This window comes from Mesoplodon densirostris, chromosome 3, assembly GCF_025265405.1.
Source record: "Mesoplodon densirostris isolate mMesDen1 chromosome 3, mMesDen1 primary haplotype, whole genome shotgun sequence".
Classification (NCBI taxonomy): domain Eukaryota; kingdom Metazoa; phylum Chordata; class Mammalia; order Artiodactyla; family Ziphiidae; genus Mesoplodon; species Mesoplodon densirostris.
The window spans coordinates 112,118,179-112,139,236 of NC_082663.1; positions in this window are offsets into that span (position 1 = coordinate 112,118,179).

The following is a 21,058-nucleotide window of genomic DNA, read 5'->3' on the forward strand; positions in this document are numbered from 1 at the left end:
CTCTGTTCAGGTATCCAACCCCCTCAACATACAAAATGCTTCAAGGAAAGCTGGGGCCGTCCACTGATCATGTACTGAGTAGTCTAAATTAATCATGATGGTCTTGTTCCCCTCGCTAGTGATTTGTTTCAGCATGGGCAACTAATGCAATTTAGGCCAATGAGATATAAGTTTACTGGGAGACATCAGAAAAGGTTTCTTCAGTGTTATAAATAAAAGTAAAAAATAGCTCTTGGGCTTCCCTGGTGGCGCAGTGGTTGAGAGTCCGTCTGCCGATGTGGGGGACGCGGGTTCATGCCCCGGTCCGGGAAGATCCCACATGCCGCGGAGCAGCTGGGTCCGTGAGCCATGGCCGCTGAGCCTGGGCGTCCGTAGCCTGTGCTCCACAACGGGAGAGGCCACAACAGTGAGAGGCCCGCATACCGCAAAAAAAAAAAAAAAAAAGCTCTTTAGCTGGTTATTGTGCTGTCTCTAAATATGATACCTAAAATTATTAAAGACATGTTAATTAAAGACAGCTAAACTGAGGAGAAGCAGATACATTAACAACAGAAGAGATGAAAATAACCTGAGTTCATAACATGTTTGAGCCTCTCAATCAACCAGCCCTAAAACTGCCTGATCTTGGGATTTCTTTTTATATGTGATCTTACATTTTCCTCATTGTTTAAGCTATTATTGTCTGCCAAAAGCATCTCTAATTAAAAATTTTTGTATAGTGGGAAGCAGCCGCATAGCACAGGGAGATCAGCTCGGTGCTTTGTGACCGCCTGGAGGGGTGGGATAGGGAGGGTGGGAGGGAGACGCAAAAGGGAGGGGATATGGGAACATATGTATATGTATAACTGATTAAATTTGTAAAATAAAAAAAAAATTTTTTTTGTATAGTGGGAAGCAGCCGCATAGCACAGGGAGATCAGCTCGGTGCTTTGTGACCGCCTGGAGGGGTGGGATAGGGAGGGTGGGAGGGAGACGCAAAAGGGAGGGGATATGGGAACATATGTATATGTATAACTGATTAAATTTGTTATAAAGCAAAAAAAAAATTTTTTTTGTATAGTCTTAATTTTGTTTACAATGTTAATGTATGATTTTGACATCTCTACTTAGAAGTATAACAGATAACTCAATTCAACGGCTGAACTTTGCCCCCAAACATGCTCCACCCACTCACTGCCTTCCCTGTCTCAGTTAACAACAACTCTATTCTTCCAGCTCTTAAGGCTAAAAACTAGATTCACTCTCATTTTCTCCCTTTCTTTCCTTCTCTACTCCATCATGAAATAACAATGGTTCTACCTTCAAAATTACCCTGGGATATGACAACTTCTCACCAACTCCTCCATGACCACTCTGGTCCAAGCCACCATGTTCTCTTAGTTAGATTTTTCCAATAACTTTCCTAACAGGTCAAGCTATTCTCAATATAGGAGCCAGAGAGATCCTCTCAAAATAAGAGTAGACCATGTTACTCCTCTGATCAAACTCTTCCAAAAACTCCCATTTTCACTCAGTAAAAATTAGTCTCCATGGTTTACAAGGTCCTACATAATCTGGCCCTTCACTCCCTTGCTGACCTCATCTTCTACTACTCTCCCCCTTGCTTACTCTATGCCTTCTTCATTCTGGCTTTCCACTACTCCTTAAACCCACCAGACAAACTCCTCCTTTAGGACCTTCGCTGTAGATGTTCTTCATACCTAGAATATTCCTTCCTTGTACAGCCATCTGGCTATCTTCCTCACATCACTGTTTGGCTTAAATATCACTTCCTTGATGAGGACTACATTGCCTATCCTATGTAGTAGTATAAATAGTCCCTACTTCCAGCACTCCAGATACCCTTTACCCTGTTACACTTTTCTTTTTTTCCATGATTCTTTACACCTTCTACAATAGCAAATAATTTACTTATATGTTTGTTTATTTGTTTGTTTGTTTTGTCACCCCTTGCTACTGGGGCTAGAATTATTTTTTTGTTTTTTACTGCTGTAGTCTAGCTCCAAAAACAGTGTCTGGCACATGATAATTACTCATTAAATATTTGCTGCATGTTGAATACATGATTAAACGGAGGAGGGGTGATGAAACCATTGTCATTGTTCCAAAGATACCTCTCAGTCAACCTTATCTGAGAAACAAGAAACTTATGATAGCCAGGAAACTATCCATATATCTTAATAGATCAGATAGCTGAGTACAGGTGCAGGAAACGTGCTGTGAACTAGGCTTCCAGGGTGTAATCAGAACCCCAGGGAAGCAACAAGCAGACAGAGAGCCCGGAAGGGAGTCTGGTCATTAGCAGCTTAGCTGAAGAGGTGAGCATTCTTAGCAGAGTAACTGTCCCCTTCTCTCCCACCCTCAAGAACCCTGGACTCACGCTCTAACTATCCACGTATCACCCATGACACGAGGGGGAATACATCGAACAGGTGACAATGGGTAAAACCCAAAACAGGACAGGGCAAAATGAGCAATTTCAAAGTAAGCGTATGAAATGTCAAATCCACACTTTTTGAGCATGAACCATCAAGGGTTAGGCTAGTAGGACAGCCTCCTAGAGTCTTATCAAGCCCTTGATCAGCTGAGATTTTAAATGGACCCTAATAATGGACAACTGGAAAAATAAATGAAAAGGAAGGCTTCCAAGCAGAAGCTATACAAAGACAGTTTCCAAACAGAGACTATGAGGAAAGACTGAAGAGATTAGACTGACAGAGGCAGAGGGTGGGTAGAGGGAAGCAATGGGATTTAAAGCTCCAAGTGACTGGGACCACATAGAGAAGGGACAGAGGCTCCAACGTGCTGATCCATGAACTCTTCCCTCACTGCTCTCACTAGCAGAGATGAGAAGGGCTGAGGTCAGTCAGAGAAGAATGTGGGAACCAAAGCAACAATGGTTTTATCTTTTTTGGGCAGTATTAAACTTCATAGATAAGATTTTTTTTTATCATTTATTTTTGGCTGTGTTGGGTCTTCAGTGCTGCATGCGGGCTTTCTCTAAGTTGTGGCGAGCAGGGGCTACTCTTCTTTGCGGTGCGCAGGCTTCTCATTGCAGTGGCTTCTCTTGTTGTGGAGCACGGGCCCTAGGCAAGTGGGCTTCAGTAGTTGTGGGTCACAGGCTCTCGAGCGCAGGCTCAGTAGTTGTGGCACACAGGCTTAGTTGCTCTGTGGCATGTGGGATCTTCCCGGACCAGGGCTCGAACCCATGTCCCCTGCATTGGCAGGCGGATTCTTAACCACTGTGCCACCAGGGAAGCCCAGTATTAAACTTTTGAATTAATGTCTTTAATAATTATAGATCTATTCATGTTTTCAGTTTTGGTAATTTCCATTTTTCTAAGATATTGTCCATTTCATTTAACTTTTCAAAATTATTAGCATACAGTTGTTCATAATTTTTAAATTAATATTTATTAATTAAAAATTTTTTATTGTGCTAAAATACTTATAAAATTTACCATCTTAAATATTTTTAAGTGTACAGTTCAGCAGTGTTAAATATATTCACTGCTGCGCAACCAATCTCCAGAACTTTTACATCTTGCAAAACTTAAAACTCTTTACCTACTAACCAACAACTCCCCCTTTTCCCCTCTCCCGGCAGCCCCCGTCAACCACCACTCCACTTTGTTTCTATGAATTTGACTACTCTAAATACCTAATATAAATGGAACAATACAGTCTTTTTATGATTGGCTTACTTCACTTAGCATAATATCCTTAAGGTTCATTCACATTGTAGCATGTACCAGAATTTCCTTCCTCTTCAAGGCTGAATGAAATTCCATTGTATGTCTATACCACATTGTGTTTACCCATTCATCTGTAGATGGACACCTGGCTTGCTTCCACTTTTTGACTGTTGTGAATAATACTGTTATAAACACAGGTGTACAAATAAGTCCTGGAGACTCTGCCTCCAATTCTTTTGGATATACACTGGAAGTAGAATTGCTAGATCATATGGTAATTCTATTTTAAATTTTCTAAGGCATCGCCATATTGTTTTCCACAGGATCAGCATCATTTTATATTCCCACCAACAGTGCACAAGGGTTCCAATTTCTTCACATCCTTGTCAATATTTGTTATTTTCTGATTGTTTTCTGGCTTTGTTTGTTTTTTGATAGTAGCCATCATAACAGGTGTGATGTGGTATCTCACTGTGGTTTTGATTAGCATTTCCCTAATGACTTGTGATGCTGAGTGTACTTTCAGATGCATGTTGGCCATTTGAGTATCTTTTTTGGAGAAATGTCTATTCAATTCCTCTGCCCATTCCTGAATCACGTGAATCACACTGTACATTCATTTTAAACCTCATGGTATATATAGTTATATCCCAATTTTTACTTCTAATATTGTTTATTTGTATTTTTTCTTTCTTTTTTTCTTGACCATCCCAGCCAGAGGATTGATTATGTTGTTAATATTTACAAACATTACCAGCTTCTGGTTTTGATGCTTCTCTAATTTGCACCTTTTTTTTTTCTAACTTCACTAATTTCTGCTTTATCTGAATTGTTTCCTTTCTTCTACTTTCTTGGGGGTTTCCCCGGTTATTTTTCTAACTCTTCGACTGGCACACTGTGGAAACAGAAAACTGTAAGCCCCATAGTTGCTAACTCAATTTGTGTAAAAAAGTTTAAATGAAGTCAGGGGTTGGCAAGCCTCAGTTAACAACTTGAACGAACTTTGAAAGCATAGGAGACTCTTAAAGGTATTCTGAAAAGACAAGCCATGTTACAATTACAACTAGTTTGATCGATAAGGAAAAAGTTACCAAATCTTCAACGTCTATTCTTACACAGTTTAACTTACATGTATACTTATTTTTTTATCTTGTCATTATATGTAATCAAGTTTGAGTCATGTTGAAAGGTTTGTTTTAATAATTCCAAAATATGTTTAATTTATAACTTTAAGACTATAAGGGTTTGCTATAGGAAAGGAAGATTTTAAAAATATTTGCTGTAGAAAGGGTATATGTTTAGAAAGGGTATAGTTTACATCATTAAAGACGTAAACTATATTTGTCAGACATTGTCAGACATTATTTCTGACAATCAAGGCATTATGTGCTAATCAACAAAATTGTTTAAAATAATTGTAAAGATTCTCTTAACATTCAGAACATAGATGAGACACTCATCCTTGTAAAACCAATTTTACAATTAAAAAATAAAGTGATGGCAGTTTTTGAGGCTTAAAATACAATGCAGAATTTTCATTTACCTTAACAAGCTTACCTCATTAATTCCAGCCTTTCTCCCTTTGGAATTTAGGCATCTAAGGCTATAAATATCCCTCCAAGACAATCTAGATGCATCCCTCAAGATTTGATATATAATATTTTCATTATAGTCATTCCATTAAATATTTTCTAATTTCTATGATGATATCATTACCGATTCATTATATATATATATTCATTATATATTTTACTTTATTATATATATAATAAATATATATATATATTTGTTTTTTAAACATGAACTTTTAAAAGTTATTTTTGTTACTTTCTAACTTCACAGAATGGTGATTGGAAAACATGGTCTGTCTGATACCTATTCTTAAAGCTGAAGTTTATCTTATAACCTAGTGTGTAAGGAATTTTTTTGCTTATGTTCTATACGTACTTGAAATGAGCATGCAAGATTCTATATGCGCTCATTATACCAAGCTTATTGACTGTATTATTAAAAGCATCTACTACTTTAATGTGTTTTTATTTGCTTGACCTATCAAGGACTGTGTATGTATGTTAAAATATCTCACAATAATTATGGCTTTATCAATTCTTCCCAGCAATTTTATAAGTATTTGTTTTAGTATTTGTATACTATATTATAATACACCCAAACAAGTTCAGTATCCCTAATATCATTATTTGCCTTAAAGATCATTTTGTCTGATATTAATTTGCCATACTGGCTTTAATAATTGCCTGGAGTATATTTTACAATTCTACTACTGTTCAACCTTTCTGTATTCTTGGGTTTTCTGTCTCTTTTGTAAACGTAATATAGCTAAAAATTTTTTACTGAATCTGAGAATGTATCAGTTAAATCATAGCTTCCTAGCACCTCAGTCTTGCTTACCCTATTCTATTTTTCTTCTTTTTTCATACCTCTTGTTATATTTTAACATACTATATAACATACTTATCCAGTAGATTGTATTGTCTCTTTCCCTTAGATAGAACGTTAGTTTCTGAGAATGGGAATCCTTGTCTGTTTTACTCACTGATGTCCCAAGTGTTTACAATAGGGCCTGGCATAAAGTATACACTTCATGAGTATTTGTTGAATAGTAAGTGACTATTTCTCTTTTAATTGCTAAGTTTAATGCATTTACATTTCTTGTGATTACTATTATATTCAGATTTATTTCTACAATGTTATTTTTAATGCATATTAAAAATAGTAGAGCATCTAAGGAACAAAAGGTAAATTTCTGAAAAATTACAGCTTTTTCTTGCTAGCCAACCAGTTCTATCTTGACCAGGAAATTCAAGAATTGATGGAATCCTTCACTGAAATGTTCTTTGGTCAACATATTTGCCTTGATGAAGTAAATGGGCTCTCTCATTCACCATAATTGGGGATCTTTTGTCTTATATGTAAAACTGAGTGAACTCACTTTTTAAAATAATAGCTTTATTGATATAAAATTTACATACCAGAAAATTAATCTGTTTAACACGTACGATTGAGTAGTTTTTAGAATAGTCACAGAATTGTACATTACCAATAACTGCAGAACATTTTCATCTCCCCATAAAGAAACGCTATACTCATTAGAAGTCACTCCCCAATGTCCTTCCCCCTGCCCAGCCCTAGGCAACCCTAATCTAACACCCGTATCTATGTATTTGCCTACTCTAAACATTTCATATAAATGGAATCATACAATATGTGGCTTTTTATGTCTGGTTGACTTCTCCAGGCAGTCTTCTAGGATACCTATTCTTTCTTTAGCTGGCCTAATCTGCTATGAAACCACACAATTAAATCAAAGAGAACTCACTACAGGGAATGAAAAGACAGAAAAGGAACACTGAAATAACACAGTGATAGTAACTTCAGAAGCTGCTCCCATCCCTACAGCTAGGGGAACAAGGGAAGAGGTATAAGGAGGACCCTGGTTTAAACCTAGGGACCCTGCAGAGCTATAACACAGATTTCTGAAGAGGATGATGCTGTCTGACTATTTCTAGAGTGCAGAGGGGGGCACTAAAGGTCTGAGACTCAAGCCTTTTAAGAGCACTGACTTCATGAAACTGCTATCTATGAACACAAAATAAGACTGCTTCTAGGAGACTGGGAAACAACTGGGAACACCTACCAATGCTGAAGTTTACAACTATTCATGGATTGACATTCACAGGAACAGCAAGCAAAACAGGAAGAGTACAGGTCATTTCTTCTTCCTACTGCATTTCATTCTACCTTTAGTGCCTTCCAGTTGGCTGAAACTGACAGGAAGCCAATTAATAAAGGAGAAATGTAGTTTGCCAAGTCCTAGCTCCAGAACCAAAGCAGTATATAGAAGGGTAAGGTTGGATACAAGATGTCTCTTGGATAGCTTAATAACCAGTACATGTCATTTAACCCATCCAGTGAGCTTTCAATTTCAAGAACTGCTTTTTACTTTTAGAATATATATTTGGGGACATCCTTGGTGGCACAGTGGTTAAGAATCCTCCTGCCAATGCAGAGGACACAGGTTCAAGCCCTGGTCTGGGAAGATCCCACATGCTGCAGAGCAACTAAGCCCATGCACCACAACTACTGAGCCTGTGCTCTAGAGCCTGTGAGCCACTACTACTGAAACCCACGCACCTAGAGCCCGTGCTGCACAACAAGAGAAGCCACCGCAATGAGAAGCCCACGCACCGTAATGAAGAGTAGTCCCCACTCGCTGCAACTAGAGAAAGCCCATGCACAGCAACAAAGACCCAACGCAGCCAAAAATAAACAAGTAAATTTATTTTTTAAAAAAAGAATATATATTTGGTTCTTTTCAAATCTGCATGACCTTCTGATGAATTTTGTTGCTTTCTAACGTTTTCTATTTCATTTTTGTATGTTTAATTATTTTAAATATAGTTATCTTACAAGCCTCTATTATCTCAAAAGTTCTTGGGGGTCTACTTTTAATTTTGTTTTCTATTGTTTCTGCTGACACTTATAGTGAATGGGTTTTGGAATTCAGAATTGTGAACTCATGTTCAGCAGGGCCTGTGTGACCTGGATTTAAAGTGGTGTGTCCCTTCAGAGAAGATTTCCATTTACTAGGAATGGCACAGTAGGCACACTAAAGGATCATATTCATGTCAATTTCTACGTCTGGAGAGTGAGAAAAGGGCAAGGTCCTAGACTGACTGTGGGAATAATGAATTATCTTTACCTTTTCATCAGACAGTTTGGCTTCTTCCAAAACAATATATTATTTCAGAGCCTGGATCAGTTGTTCTTCCACAGAAATCAAGTTAGCCATGCACCCTACAAGGGGATAGAAGAAAGGGCCCATCGGAACTGGACAAGTGGCTTCCCAGCTTGCTTCACTGGGACCAAAGCTCCAATGAAAGGCAGGTCCCCTGAGCCAGGAGAGAGTCAGCTCTTTCTGCATCACTGAGTTGAGGAGCTAAAGGAGATCTGATGGTCACAATGTTCTAGCCTTTGGCTTCAAGAAAGAGAGAAAGGCACTCCCAGTGGGATGTTCAACACTTTGCCCATACAGTGAACTGTGTCATCAGGAAAGGACGTTTATCTCATCCTTTCACCCTATAGGTAATCTTATCATGTGGGACATGGAAACCCTGGAGGATAAAACCACTTCAATACATAGGAATGAACTCTGAAGTTTCAGGTGAGGAAGAAAAGAGCAGACTGGATTCTCAGGCCATACACTACCCACAATCACTGACATTCCACAAAAAGTACGTGAACATTCCTAAAGGTCCTGAGAATATCTAGACCTCACAAAAAGGATACACACCATAAACACATATTTCCCAGAAAAAAACCTTTGGGCTATGTGAGGTCTAGTCCCTTAATGGCCTCCAAAATGAAAAGTATTAATTTCTGGAAACTCCTTTCTCACTGTCCCCTAGTTATAACTAAAAACATGTGGTGAGACTTTTCCACCCTGATAGAGAACAAGTGGGCCACACCTGATGCTGGGAACTAAGAATCATTTGTGGAGAACACTACTTTGCCTGGCCCATACCAAGATGTGAAGATGTCAGCCTATGTGCAGCCCAGAAAACCAAACAAGGCCACTACTAGCATGGAGGTTTGGAGTTTCTGGATTCCAGAGGTCAGCATCTGCAAAGCATTTGGTAACATTCATTAGACCACTACAGTTAAAAAAAGAGTGACTAATGTGAGGAGACTAATACAAATGCATGCACATGTGCAAACACACACAACACAAACCACAGTAATTGACTTACACTGTGAAAGCTAAAAGGAAACTACCTGATTATATGCTCTTCAGGAAACCAAGCACTAGAGGGAAGCAACCAGTTGGGAAGTAACTAAATGTAGGTCAAGGAGTTTTTTAATGCCAGGATGATCAATATAAGCTGGCTGCTGGGAACCATAAGTTAAGCATGCTACGATACTTGAAACTAAACAGTTCAGTCTAGAAATAAAATGATCAAAGCTGAGCACACAATTCATTAAAAAGCCAAGTCCAAACTATTAGCTGGTTAAAAGTCTATGGTCTTCAAAACTGGCAGAGCTCAACAAGAAAAATAAGCTCAAACAGACAAGGTATAATTCTAGACTCACAGATTACTCAGCTGTCTTTATTTAAATTTGGTCCTTAAGGTCAAAAGGAGAGGAGCATGTCCTGGAAAGTTTCAGATCCCACTGGGAGAATAAACAAGAACATAAGTGAGCACATAACAAAAAAGCTGAACATTTAGACTCAGGAAACACAGATCAATTATTCACTTTTCAAAGGACAAATTTCTTCATCAGTAAAATGGTATATTTGGATATCATGATCTTTAAGGCCACCTCTGGTTTCAAAGAGGGTCTATGATATTTATCAAATCCTGGGTATATATTGTGGTAACTCTGGTGTATGATCGTTTATCCATTTACTAGCTGTGATGTCTTGGGCAAGTTTATTTATGTTTAAAGTTCTGATTTTACTCTGTATGTGGTTAGTGTAATGAGGATTAAATAATAGATTTAATGTGACTGGCACACAGCCATCATTCCATTAAAGATAACTACAGCCATCACTGTTTCATAAACATAAAACATAAAAGTGTCTGCTTTTTTTATGTTGCTATGTTTGCCCAAACTCTGTCCTTAGTCTACTTCTCCCTCTCTATCCTTTTAATAATAATAGTAGCTAACATTTATTGAGTGGTTACCACTCTTCTACATATCATCATGTGTAAACTCATTTAACCCTCACAACAATTCTATGAGGGTAGGAACTCTTTTCACCATTTAATATTTGTGGAAATTGAGCATAATGAGATTAAATAACCTGCCCAAGGTCACATAGCTAATAAAGTGTCAAAATGAAGCATTCAAGCTTTAAAGTTCATGTTGCTTTTTAACTTTTTTTTTTTGATGTGGACCATTTTTAAAGTCTTTATTGAATTTGTTGCAATATTGCTTCTGTTTTATGTTTTGTTTTTTTGGCTGCGAGGCATGTGGGATCTTAGCTCCCTGACTGGGGATCAAACCCACACCCGCTGCACTGGAAGGCGAAGTCAACCACTGGACCGCCATGGAAGTCCCTAAAGTTAATGTTCTTAACCACCATGCCATAGCTACCTCAAATAACACACCTAAGCAGACAATTTCCAAATCTAGTATCTAGTGCTTTGGATCAAAATTTTAAAACAAGGCTGAAGCCAGGAGGGTGTCAGAACCAGCCAATGGAATTTCTGTCCCTGTGGGTTGGGTCCTATGGGTTGGGTCCCTATGGTCAAATTTGTAAAGACAATTTACAAAATACCGTTTTTATAAAATCAGTTGAGAAACTGAGTTATTTGCAGTGAGGTGGATGAACCTAGAGTCTCTCATACAGAGTGAAGTAAGTCAGAAAGAGAAAAACAAACACCATATGCTAACACATATATATGGAGTCTAAAAAAAAAGGTTCTGAAGAACCTAGGAGCAGGACAGGAATAAAGATGCAGATGTAGAGGATGGACTTGAGGACACGGGGAGGGGGACGAAGTGAGAGAGTGGAAGGGATATATATACGCTACCATATGTAAAACAGCTAGTAGGAAGCAGCCACATAGCACAGGGAGATCAGCTCGGGGCTTTGTGACCACCTAGAGGGGTGGGATAGGAAGGGTGGGAGGGAGACGCAAGAGGGAGGGGATATGGGGATATACGTATGCATATAGCTGATTCACTTTGTTAAATAGTAGAAACTAACACACCATTGTAAAGCAATTATACTCCAATAAAGATGTTAAAAAAATCAGTCAATAGAAAAAAATAAATAAATAAATCAGTTGATAGTGATATAGCAAGGATCCAGCTAAGCAGCACTAAAAGGAGAATCCTACAACACACTGATGGCACAGCTCAAATACCAATGCCGTACATCCTTCCTATGGTAGAAGACTTCTTCTATAACTGCTTAGCCTTGTTCCCATTCTCTGATGGATAGCTAACATTTATTGAATCGTTACCACTGTTTGCAATTGAGTCTAGGAAAAGATAATTACCTCACCAAGGTAACAAAGCATTCAGAATATAGGGCACAGGCCTAATGTTTTTAAAGTCTGCTATTTACTGAGTACTTTGTACCTGGTATCAGAATATATGCTTTATAAATATTATTTCATTCACTCCCCATCTCAGTAATTGGCACACCATTCAACCCATTCAACCAAAAAGCCATGGAATCATCTTTGACTTCCTTTTTGCTTTCATAACAAACACGAGATCCATTACCATACCCTGTCATCTCTACCTTCAAAATGTATATCAAATGCAATCATTTCTCATTACTCTCATCCAAGCTACTATAACCTCTTTCCTGAATGAATGCAGTAGTCTCTTAGCAGGGCTTTCTTCTATCTTGCCACCTCTACAGCCTATTCTTCACAGAGCAACCAGAAGTGATTGATCCTCTATAGTCTCACTCACAGGAAAATCCTGACATCCTTGCCCCAGCCTGCAAGGTCCTCCATGCTCTGGTATCTGCCTACTTCATCTGCTAAACCTCCCCACCCTTGCTTGTCCACTCCAGCCACAGTGGCCTCACCTTTACTGTTCCTCAAAAGCACCAGTCATTCTCCATCTCCAGGTAATTTATATTTATTATTCCTTCTGACTTAAATGCTCTTCTTCTTTATTGCATTCAGGACTCTACTGAGAGAGGACTCTCCCTTATCTCCATAAATATCAGACTCCATTCCTCTCTATCCCCTTAGGTTGTTTTATTTTTCTTCATAAAAGAAGATAATCAGAAATAACTGTTGCTCCTGTCTTGTAAAAATCTAAGTGAGAACATGCTCAGAGCTTTTAACGAGAACAAGAGAAACTGAGCAACTTCTCAAAACAGAAAAAAAGGTCAGTAGAGAGGAAAAAGACAAAAGTCTAGTTAAAAGAACTGAATACTACACTCACATGCAGCATCTCTAAGAAAGAATTAGGCCTCAGAAATGATGGTCCTATGGTACACCAAAAGGAGTACCAGGATTCTCAGCCTCCACAGATTCCTGAACCCCAATGTGGCACACAGGCAGAAAACTGTCATCTTTTAAGGAAACACTGTGGATGTCAACAAACATCCATATACTATCAGCAATGACCAGGACAAAGTCAAAGTTGGAAGGCTTCCTTCTATTTTCTGTGGACCTTGTTAGGCTGCTACACTTTGATGGGAACTTTGCAAAGAACAGAACTCCCATAGTGACTGACAGTAAATTTCTCACCAGCACAGCAGGAAAGAGGCTGTACATCATATTTAATTTGAATTAATGAAAATTTTCAGCATATGCTATTTCTTGCTTACCAGGCTTTAGATTCAGACTTACTACACGTAATTTGGATCAAGCTTCTTCTCTTGTTCAAATATTTAAATATTTTGGATAAAATACAAATTCCTGATCATAGTCTTCAAGACTCTATATAAGCTTGCTCTTTTTTAGCACCCTAACCTCATCTTCCCCCACAGTCTCCTGGCTCCCTATGTATCAGCCTTCTTTTTCTGTTATTCAGAACGTCAAGCTCTCTTACAACTCAGAATCTGTTCCCTTTACCTACAATGCTATTTTCCCTCCTTTCTTGACACTCTGATTCCTTCCAATCTTTAGGTCTGAGTTGATATATCACCTTCACAAAGAGGTCTTCCCTGAACATCCTATCTGAAATCCTCCTGCCTGAAGATTCTCCATCACTTTTCATTTCTCTTAGCAAAAGACAGAGTTTTCCAGTTTGAGTAAATAAAACAAGATCTAAATACATACTACATACAAAAACACACTTTAAATTAAAATAATCTAAGAAAATTTGAAAGTAAAGGGAGGTAAAAGGTATACCATGCAAACAGCAACCATATTGATAGAACAACTACACAAAAAATCAGTAGGAATACAGAAGACTTGAATAATATTATTGGAGTGGCAGAATATGGCACCCTAATATGGCACCCTTATGTTACTTTGGCATAAGAATTATTTTGAGCTAAAGACACTAGAAAAACAGCAAGTTCAAGTAGGGCACCCTGACCTCCTCTTTTCTCCTGGAAAGCAGGAGATAAAACTTATGTGAAAAATGTCCTTTGAATACCAGGATGAAAGCAACATTCTAATCCCCAGAGATTGGGAGTAGAGGCCAAGAGAAATCTGTACAAACAGACCTTGTTAAAATAACTCAACTTCTTTTAGTATCCCCATGTATTTTAGTCAGTTTTCCACATTTGCTACTCTTTGTTCAACCTAGTATATAAGCACTTTGGCCTATCCATTTTGGGGATTTTCATTTTCCTATGGGGACTCCCATGTACATTTTAAATTCTACATGTTTTTCTCCTGTTAAGCTGTCATATCAATTTAGTTCTCAGGCCCAGACCTAGGCCCTAAGAGAGTAGATATGAAGTTTTGCTTCCCCTGCAATATCAACCAACTTGACCTGACATCTACAGAATACTCCACCAAATAACATCAGAATACACATACCTTTTAAGTTCACACAAAACATTCTCCAGGATAGATCATATGCTAGGTCATAAAATAAGTTTCAATGAATTTTTAAAGATTTAAATCATACATTCTCCAATCACATGGAATAAAATTAAAAATAAAAAACTGCAAGAAATCCTAGATATCCTCAAATATTTGGAAATTGAACAACATACTTCTCAATAACCCATAGGTCAAAGAAGAATTTGCAGTGGAAATTAGAAAACATTTTGAACTGAGTAAAAACAAAACTACAATATGTAAAAATCTATGGGCTGCAGCTTAAAGCAATATTTAGAAGGAAACGTATGGCTTTAAATGCCTATATCAGAAAACAAAGGTCTCAAATCAATAACCTAAGTTTCCACCTTAAGAAACTTGTTTTGATTAAACTAATCAAAGCAAGTAGAGGAATGAAATAATAAGGATAAGAACAGAAATTAATGAAATAAAAAACATAAAAACAATAGAGAAAATAAAGGAAGCCAAATACTGTTTATTTGAAAAGATTAACAAAATTAACAAACTTTTAATTCGAATGACAAGGAAAAAAGAGAAAACTTAAAAATAAACAAATAAATAAAGGAATAAAGTAATGAAACAGAGAACAGCAGTATCAACCCTACAGAAACTTAAAAAATTATAAGGGAATATTATAAACATCTTTATGCCAACAAACCAAACAACTTAGATGAAAGAGAAAAATTCCCAGAAAGGTACAGTTACCAAAACAAACTCAAGAAGGTACAGAAAATCTAAATAGATCTATAACAACTAAAGATATTGAATTAGTAATTTAAAATATTACGACAGAGAAATATCCAGGCATAGATGGTGAATGCTGATGAATTCTATCAAACACTTAACTAAAAAATAATACTAATCCTTCACAAGCCCTCTCAGAAAACAGAGAGCACTTCCCAGCTAAATATATAATGTCAATACTGCCCAGATACCAAAGCCAGACAAAGACATCATATGAAAAGAAAACTACAGAAGCCTCATGGAAATCCTAAACTTTTAGCAAACCAAATCCAGCAACATGTAGAAAGGATTTAAACACCACGATTAAGTGAGATTTATCTTACTTAATATAAGAATATAATATATAAGAATATAAGGTTGGTTTAACATTCAATTAATGTATGATACTATCTAGAATAAAGGACAAAAAACACGATCACCTCAACAGATGCAGAAAGAGCATTTGACATAATTCAACACTCATTCATGACTTAAAAAAAAAAACCCTCAACAAAACATAAATAGAAAAGAACTTCCTTAACCTGATAAAGACATGTGTGAAACTCTCATAGCTAACATCATATTTAATGGTGAAAGACCAAATGCTTTCCTGCTAAGAACAGGGACAAAGTAAGGTTGTCTACTCTTGCCACTTCTGCTCGACACTGTACTAGAAGTTCTAGCCAGAGCAATAAGATAATTTTTTAAAATTAGAAAAGAAGACATGAAACCATCATTTACAGACAACAGGTAGAAAATCCAAGGAATTCACAAGAAAACTACTAGAACAAATGAAAAAATTCAGCAAGATGGCAGGATATAAAATCAACATATCAAAATCAATTACATTTATATATCTTAACAATGAACATAAAAAAATGGAACTAAGAAAATTCCATTAACAATAGCATCAAGAATATACTATATAGAATCAAATTTAACAAAAGTATAAGACTAATACATTGCAAACTACAAAACACTGCTGAGAGAAATTTTTAAAACTTTAAATATATGAAAAAAATTCCACGTTTGTGGACTGGAAGACTTAACATTAAGTTGGCAATACTCCCCAAACTGATTCAAAGATTCAATACAATCCCTACTGAAATCTCAGCTGGCATTTTTGCAGAAATTGCCAAGCTGATTCTAAAATTCATACGGAAATGCAAGGCACCCAGTGTCAACCCAAACAAACCTAGGAGGCAATAATCAAGCAAAAAGCAGCTATTTGGGATCAAAGAATTGCAATATGGGGCACACAGATTTGGGGAGCAGCCCAGTGCCCCACTAGGGAGTAAAAGTCAGGGGCTTTTAAAGGCAGAGAAAGAAGGTTTGCATTACAAACAAATGTAACTGGAGTTGGAGGCAGAAGTTAGTCTTGGCTAAATATGATTGAGTACTAAGGCTATCACTAGAAGCAAGTAAAAGTTCGTTACTGTGACAAGCTGCAGGTGTTCTTGCAGAGTCCTTGGAATATTTGTGGTTTGGCCCAGTTCAAAAGTTCGGTTCCACCTGGTTTACCTCCTTAATAACCTCCTTTCTCCATTAAAAAATTCCTTGACATAGTGACTCCAGTTTATTTCACATTTCACACCAGAATAACCAAAAATTTCAAAAATTTTGAGAAATCTTGAAAAAGAATGAAGTTGAAAGGCTTATATTACCTGAAGGACAAGGGATATCTCCCCTAAAGGACATTTATGCTTAGCCCCCTGAAATAAATGGGAAGACCACTTATTTCCCTATTAGTAACTTGAGGTCAGGTTCATGACTGCATCCTCACCTGCCCCCATCCCCAAGAAATACTTCAGGAAGAACATCTAACCAGGGGGTAAGTGGCTGTCTCTTTGAGGTATGCTATAATTTCATCTAGAACTCTATCGTCCTTATAACTCTCCCCCTTAAGCTGACCAATTAGGAAAACTAAATCATCTGTTTAGTTCTTTTGTTCATAAATTCTCTCAATTGTTCTACCTAAACAATAGACTACTTGCTGTAACAACAAAGTTATGGAATTGATATGTTATCCAACTTTCATGGCTAAGGAAATTAATGCACAGCATCATTAAGTTAACTTGCCTTAGGTCACGGAGTTAAGGGGTGGAGTCAGGTATCTTACTGTCTAACCAGGATATGAAGAGCTTAAAAAGTGAATATCATGTTCTAAGTATTAGTTAGTACTGATATAGCATCCAACAAACTCTATAAAGTAGATAAGACAAGATCTTTCTACTGTTTGGAAGAACCCAATGCTCTAAACATTTAAGTGGTATGTCCATGTATTGACAATTGCTGACGATTTACTGGTGGCTATCTCCAAACTTGGAACACAATACAAGAGAACAGAGAAGGTTTAACTAATTTTTACACTGACCATGATTTATAGATATATTTTTCTTTTTAGATTATATTAAAGTGATTATAAACTGTAGAACTGAGGAACTAAACTCACTTAAACTGAAAGCAGTTTCTCATTGTCATTTTACTGTTGCTGAATGATTTTAGGAAGAAGCATTGGTATTTCTCTTCCAAAAAAACAAAAAGGTCACCATTGAGAGAGAAAAAGCAAGCCACTAGGGGCTTCCCTGGTGGCGCAGTGGTTGAGGGTCCGCCTGCCGATGCAGGGGACACGGGTTCGTGCCCTGGTCCGGGAAGATCCCACATGCCGCGGAGCGGCTGGGCCCGTGAGCCATGGCCGCTGAGCCTGCGCGTCCGGAGCCTGTGCTCTGCAACGGGAGAGGCCACAACAGCGAGAGGCCTGCGTAACGCAAAAAAAAAAAAAAAAAAAGCAAGCCACTAAAGCCAAAGAATATTTCTGCAACATAGACTACCATAGATAAAAATCTTGTATCCAGAATATATAAAGTATTCCTACAAATGAGTAAGAAAAACAACTCAATGTTAAGTGGGCTAGAGACTCAAAAAGAACTCATAAAAGGAGATATCCATATGGCCAATAAAAATATGGAAGGTGTTCAGTACCATTCATAATCAGAGAAATGCAAAATAAAACTACACACCACCAGAAGGTCTGAAATTTAAGAGTCTTACAAATACAAAATATTGGTAAGGATTGCAGCGCAATCACATGGCTGGTGAAGTGAAAATACAACTGTTTTGAGAAAGTGGCATAACCTAACAAATTTCAATGACCCAGTAATTCCATTTCCATGAAATAAACAGTAATTTCATTCCCATGAACTGAATAGAAATATGTGTAAAAGGAACAAGTACAAGAATATTCACCAGAGCCAAAGCAATCCTGAGAAAGAAAAATGGAGCTGGAGGAATCAGGCTCCCTGACTTCAGACTATACTACAAAGCTACAGTCATCAAAACAGTGTGGTACTGGCACAGAGACAGAAATAGAGGTCAATGGAACAGGACAGAAAGCCCAGAAATAAACCCACACACATACAGTCACCTAATTTAAGACAAAGGAGGCAAGACTATACAATGGAGAAAGGACAGTCTCTTCAATAAGTGGTACTGGGAAAACTGGACAGCTACATGTAAAAGAATGAAATTAGAACGTTCTCTAACACCATACACAAAAATAAACTCAAAATGGATCAAGGACCTAAATGTAAGGCCGGATACTATAAAACTCTTAGAGGAAAACATAGGAAGAATACTCTCTGACCTAAATCGCAGCAATATCTTTTTTGATCCACCTCCTAGAGTAATGAAAACAAAAACAAAAATAAACAAATGGGACCTAATTAAACTTAAAAACTTTTACACAGCAAAGGAAACCATAAACAAAAGGAAAGACAACCCACAGAATGGGAGAAAATATTTGCAAATGAAGTGACTGACAAGGGATTAACCTCCAAAATATACAGACAGCTCATGCAGCTCAATATCAAAAAAACAAACAACCCAATCAAAAAATGGGCAGAAGACCTAAAGAGACATTTCTCCAAAGAAGACATACAGGTGGCCAAAAAGCACATGAGAAGATGCTCAATATCACTAATTATTAGAGAAATGCAAATTAAAACTACAATGAATCTGAAAAAGAATGGGTATATGTATATGTATAACAGAATCACTTTGCTGTACACCTGAAACTAACACAACACTGTAAATCAACTATACTCCAATATAAAGTAAAAATTAAATTAAAAATAAAAAAGAACTTCCTTTAAAAAAAATAGAATATTCATACCAGAGTTCATTGTATCCCTAAAGTGGAAGAAACTCAAATGTCCATCAATAGTCGCACAGATAAAGAAACTACGGTATACCACAGTTTCTATCCAATTGAATACCACAGAGTACTTAAAAGTAATGAACTACACAAACTATACAAGATACACAAAAATAACATGGACATATCTTAAAAACGTAACACTGAATAAAATAAACTAGACCTAATAGAACAGTGTATGAGTTCATGAACATAAACTTTTAAAAAGGTAAAATTATATTGCTAAATTATAAAATTGAATTATCTCACAAGACCACTACATTTAAATATTTAGTTGTATATACAAAGAACAGAAAAATCTTGGATTTCCCTGGTGGTGCAGTGGTTAAGAATCCGCCTGCCAATGCAGGGGACACGGGTTGGAGCCCTGGTCCGGGAAGATCCCACATGCCGTGGAGCAACTAAGCCTGTGTGCCACAACTACTGAGCCTGTGCTCTAGAGCCCACGAGCCACAACTACTGAGCCCACGTGCCACAACTACTGAAGCCCGCGCTCCTAGAGCCCATGCTCCGCAACAAGAGAAGCCACCGCAATGAGAAGCCCACACACCACAATGAAAAGTAGCCCCCGCTCGCCGCAACTGGAGGAAACCCATGCACAGCAACAAAGACCCAACACAGCCATAAATAAATAAATAAATAAATAAAAGAAAAATCTTCAAGACATATTACTAACAAAAGTAAACTGTAGAACAATATGTTTAATATGATTCTATCTATGTAGAACATAATTTATTTGCATGATATATACCTGAGGCATTGTTCAATAAAACTTACTGCAATAATGGAAATGTTCCATAATCTACTGTTCCATTCAGTAGCCACATGTGGCTGTTGAACACTTAAAATGTAGCTAATACAACTGAGGAACTGAATTTTTAATTTAATTTGAATTACTTTCAATTTAAACAGCCTCATGTGGCTAGTATCTACAGTTTGGACAGTGTAGTTATAGATAAATATATAATGATTACCTCTAGAACAGTGTCTCTCAACCTCGGCACCACTGACATTTGGGACCTGATAATTCTTTATTGTTGGGGTTACACACTGCAGATATTTAGAAGCATCCCTAGCTTTTATCCTCTAGATGCCGATAGTATCCTCTCAGTAATGATAATCAAAATTATCTTCAGGCCTTGCCAAATGTTCCCTGTGGGGCAAATAGTGTCCAGTTGAAAGAGAACCCTTTTGCACTGTTAGTGGGAACGTAAATTGGTACAGCCACTATGGAGAACAGTATGGAGGTTCCTTAAAAAACTAAAAACAGAACTACCATATGACCCAACAATCCCACTACTGGGTAAATACCCTGAGAAAACCATAATTCAAAAGGACACATGTACCCCAATGTTCACTGCGGCACTATTTACAATAGCCAGGACATGGAAACAACCTAAATGTCCAACAGATGAATGGATAAAAAAGATGTGGTATATATATATATATATATATATATATATATATATATATATATATATATATATATATATATACAATGGAATATTACTCAACCATAAAAAGGAATGAAATTGGGTCATTTGTAGAGATGTGGATGGACCTAGAGTCTACCATACAGAGTGAAGTAAGCCAGAAAGAGAAAAACAAATATTGTATATTAATGCATATACGTGGAATCTAGAAAAATGGTACAGATGAACCTATTTGCAGGACAGGAATAGAGACATAGATGTAGAGAACGGATATGTGGACACAGTGGGGAAGGGGAGGGTAGGATGAATTGGGAGATTAGATTGGACATAAATACACTCCCTGTGTAAAATAGAAAGCTAGTGAGAACCTGCTTTATAGCACAGGGAGCTCAGCTCACTGCTCTGTGCCGACCAAGATGGGTGGGATGGGGGTGGAGGTGGGAGGGAGGTCCAAGAGGGAGGGGATATAGGTTTACATGTAGC